The sequence below is a fragment of the Antedon mediterranea genome, chromosome 1, assembly GCF_964355755.1.
Source record: "Antedon mediterranea chromosome 1, ecAntMedi1.1, whole genome shotgun sequence".
Classification (NCBI taxonomy): Eukaryota; Metazoa; Echinodermata; class Crinoidea; order Comatulida; family Antedonidae; genus Antedon; species Antedon mediterranea.
This window is the reverse complement of record NC_092670.1, coordinates 23,090,701-23,095,916: the sequence shown is the minus strand read 5'-3', so window position 1 is coordinate 23,095,916 and position 5,216 is coordinate 23,090,701.

The following is a 5,216-nucleotide window of genomic DNA, read 5'->3' as shown; positions in this document are numbered from 1 at the left end:
CCAAATTTTGATAAACATTCCCGTGCTTCTTCAACATCTTCAGCACTTTTTTCATATTGTTCCATGTTTCCATGAACTATTGACTTTACCGTTTGTAATTGACAACCACATAATTTCACACATCCTTTCTCATGAAATTGTTCATACGTTTCAAAATTTGGAGGTTTTAACTGTTCATCTTTTCGAAATGGTAGAAATAACTGAAGTATACTCAAAAAATATTTCTCAGGTGCTGTATCCATTGGAAATCGAGGGTATCTTACTATAGCATTACTAGTTCGTGTTCTTTTTTGGATGAATCCCAACTGTTTTTTTAACTGAAATACATTCTTTTTTTGTTTGTTTCCTTTCATTTCTGATGAACTCAATATTCTATATTCCGAACAAAATTTTGCAAGGCACATTTTATTAAATTCAGAACTATTAGGTCGAGCTTTATATTTGTCGATCTTATTTGGCAACCATGCACTTACATCATCATCTTCTTTGTTTTTAATTACACTTAGTGGTAAACTCATTCTGACAGGATTAGGTCCTACTGGGATAAATTCAACTTTCCTTGAACATTCTTTTAATCTTAAACTACAAACACGATAAATACTTTCTTGTGCAGACACTTCTCGATTATTCATATAAACATTACCAAGTTTTCGCAAACTTTGCCTAGCATCTTCATTGCCTTCTTTTACTTCTGATGCTGCATGATTTAACAGTAAACCCATTTCACGTTCAGATTTTGACATATATCCTATAACGTAAATTATACATGCATATACATTTGTAATATATTGAATATCCATATTTGCATTCCATGCTCTCAATAAGGAAGGATTATATTGATTTACCCACACATCTTGAGGGTTTCTCTTTATAACAATTTTTTCCTCAGTAGCTACACAATTATTTGCTTTCTCAAATGCACTCTGTGTAATACCTAAACTTTGGAAAAGTTCTATTGCATTTTTATATGTTTCTTCATTAGTCACAGCATCTTTTACTGAGGTTAACAGCTCCGTTGCTTGTTTATTGTCATCATTATCATCATTGTCTTTATCCACAATTGTAGGTCTCATAACAAATGTATTTCCAGAAGGTTGTCTGGGAAAGTTAAATCTGCAATTTGTTCCCTTTTTTTTACATGATTTAGAATGTCTTTTACTGTGAATTTGCACACTTTTAACAATTTCATTCAGTTCACGATCTACAGTTTCACATGGCACAGCACAAGAAATATATTTATCAACAAAATTAATAACTTCATTATCTTTATCTGTACCAAAAATAGGAGCATTTTCAACCCATACTAACATATGAACATGTGGACTTCCTCTCATTTGAAATTCAATTCGATAAAAATAATCTACGACTTTACCAATAGGCTGTGCTTGAGACAAAATTACATTTTTCAAATAAGTATGAAAGCGTTTATCAAACATTCTGGCAACAGTCACTGGATTTGATTTCAACAAATTACATTTATCTGCCCATTCTAATTCTTCAATGTTTCTTTGGTCTCCAGACTGACTTAGCAATGTCGTCATTATTTCTTTCCAACGGAAATCAGCACTTGAGAATGAAAGAAAGAATGTTGGTTTTCCAATCTGTCTAACCATTGCTATTATATCTTTTTGTGTAGCTTGCCAGTACGGTGGAGTTCCACGAATTTGTTTTAGAAATTTATAACCCCTATCAGATTTTAAAATCTCCTGAATTTTGGTAACATTTTTTAAATCGGATACAGTAACTTTGCTAAAATCATCTTTTTTACTTGACCCTTTTCGCAATGCAATAGAAATACTTGATAAAATTTGTTGAAGTTCATATAAAGATTGAGCATAAAATATGAATTCTGTATTTTGTGCAAACCTGTTATCTATATGCATTAATCTATTGTGAAAATAACGTCCAAGTGTTATTTTAACATCTCTCGTATCATGGAATGTTGGTTGGCCTGTTGGAAATAAAACTGGAAATGATTTTGCTTCATTGCTTTTATTACTTAACAATGCAATAGGACTATTATTTTCACATGGTGCACAACAAATTATGTCATTAAAATATTCATCAACCAAATTTTGTCGCCTGTCAACAGGTTGAAGACTTGTATCAAAGGTAGCACCACATAATCGGTCTTCTATTTCTTCTTCATTTTCTTCTTCTTCATTGTTTTCATTTTCATTAGTAGTTTCCCTTTCGATGTTATCTTCAGATAAATAATTGTGCCATTCTTCATTAATAGCTATATCAAAATAGCACTTGTTATGATCCTGTAAATATCTAAGAGCTTGAATAACATTGGCAGTGTTAACAAATTTATATTTGTAATAACCTTTGTAAGACAACTTTCGCTTCAATTTTACAGATATTAATTGATCATCAACCTGTGGTCTAGGAAGCATTTTTACAGTTTTAATAGTATTTGAAGGTACACATACAACAGGTCCATGTATTCCATGCTGTCCACCTTTAGGTAAATTCATTAATTTCATAAAAGGAATATTCAATCCAATCAAATGCTGCTCTAAATTATTTAAACACCTAAGCTCAGGAGGAATATCGTGTAGTTGTAAATTGTTTGAATTGGCTTCTGCAGGGACTTTCCCGTTTAACAATTTCCTGTGGCATGTGAAACAAATCCATAAACGACATCTTGGTGATTCGATAAATTGACAAGGTTTAATACATTCATTGTTGCAAATATGCAAATACTTTTCATTTATACAAGCCTTATTTTTGTACTTAGCTTTGGTGCACTTCATAACTTGATCTTTGAATAACATTTTAAAGCATACACAACAAACATATTCAGGACCACGAGAAACTGTTTCTCTGAAGTTTTCTAAAACAAACTCAAAATTAGTGTTTTTTGTTTTCCTTTTTTCCCGATTCTTCATGTTTTTCTTCATGACATTTTTTCGGAACCCTTTATCACCATGATACTTTTCTGTAAATCTTTGCTTACACCTTTGCTTAACACTTTCACGGAATTTTAAATTACTTCGATATTTCTCTGCCAATTTTAGTTTACAGTTTTGTCTAAATTTTAAATTACTCCAATACTTTTTTGCTAATCTTTCTTTACAGTTTTGTCTAAATATCAAATTACTCCGATACTTTTTTGCTAATCTTTCTTTACAGTTTTGTCTAAATATCAAATTACTCCGATACTTTTCTGCCAATTTATGCTTACAGTTTTGTCTAAATTTCAAATTACTCCGATACTTTTCTGCCAATTTATGCTTACAGTTTTGTCTAAATTTCAAATTACTCCGATACTTCTCTGCCAATTTTTGCTTACAGTTTTGTCTAAATATCAAATTACTCCGATACTTCTCTGCCAATTTATGCTTACAGTTATGTCTAAATTTCAAATTACTCCGATACTTCTCTGCCAATTTATGCTTACAGTTTTGTCTAAATTTCAAATTACTTCGATACTTTTCTGCCAATTTCTGCTTACACTTTTGTCGAAATTTCAAATTATTCCGATACTTCTCTGCCAATGTTTTCGTAACATTTTCTCTGAATTTTGAATTATTACAATACTTCGCTGCTAATTTTTGCTTCAAATTTTGTCGAAATTTAGGATCATTGTGATATTTTTCCTTATTTCTTTGTTTATTATCTTGTCTAGATTTATGTCTAAATATTGTATCATTGTTGTATCTATTTTTCTTTGATTCTTTCAAATTTTGCGTAAATTTTTCATTAAATTTATAATTTATCAGATTGTTGGCTTTTTTAGTTGTTCGGTAATCCAAATCAATTTTGTAGTTATGTCTCGCTTTATTGCGTACCTTAACATTATATTCTGGTTCACATCTATACATTTTGTATTGTCTTTCTCTGTTTTCCTTCCTTTTTTTGAACTTATAATCATCATCACCATATCTTATTTGTTGCGCCTCTTTTACTTTACGTTTCTTTTCTTCTCTGTATACAGAATCACTTTGATATTTGATTCTAATTTCATCTATTTCTTCTGAGTTTTTTTTTTCTTCACTTTGACGTTTAATTCTCTGTCGATTCTTTTTAATTTCTTTTGAATTTCTATAAGATCGTTTTCGTTTTACTCTGCTTTCTGAACAAGGTCTTTCAACAGTTTTACTCTGTTTGTGTTTTGGTTGTATATCTTCAAATGTGTCACAAGTTTCATTTCCCGTTTGCTTTCGTTTCTTTGTTGTAGAATTCTTTACCAAAAAAATCGCCTCTGTATTTGACAGTTTATTGTGGGATGTCACATTCATATCAACTTGTCCTGTTGTTTCCTGAACATTATTTTGACTCACATTGACAGATTCTACTACATTAAAATGCACATTCATGGTGTACAAAATATATATACCATTGTCAGTTGTAACATCATCTATTCTTCCCGGCTTTTTAGCAGAAAACAATTGCCACGTCAAAAGTTGATCATTAAATGAATAAATATCTGTATTAAGAAAGTTTGCCATTGCACTTATTTCAGTATTGGATGCCCACGTTCCATTATCCATTACTCTTTTTTTAAACACATATTCCTTAACTGATCTATATTCGTGACTAAATGTATTAATAAATAAGTCATCAGTTTCCAATAAATGATTAGTAATTGCTCTTCTTAAAAGTAAATGATTATCTTCAGTCCCAGAAATAATGTATGAAATTGCACGATAAAAACAATTACCATCACCTGTAATATTCGTAATTTGAAGAGGATGTCCAATCTGACTAGCTCTGTTAATACCACAATTCATATCGGTATGTTCACAATGAATGCCTACTTCTTTACACATGTTTTTCTTTTGTGCTTCTGTGATTGGAATAAATTTAAAATTCTTGTCAGGTCTTTCTCCATACTGAACATTAACAATTTCAATATCACTATCACTTTGCCATTCATTACTTGATGAGACATGACCTTCTTTATTATGTGTTTTGCCTTTAACTTTATAATCAATATTCTTGTCTGGTAATCTTGTACTACATTTATACTGATAAGACGTACTAGGTTCATCAACATCGACGTTTCCCAAGTTGCTTTGTTCACAATTATCATCGAGCACAGAAGCGGAACATAACATCATACACTTATTTTCAATATTTACACCAGTCAGTTCAAACTCGGTTTCATGTAAATTACAGTTCATTGACCTTGCTAATCTTATACAATAATCGTACACACCTTGCCAAGATGGACTGTAAAGTAAAATACTCTTCCCATGTTCACTAAC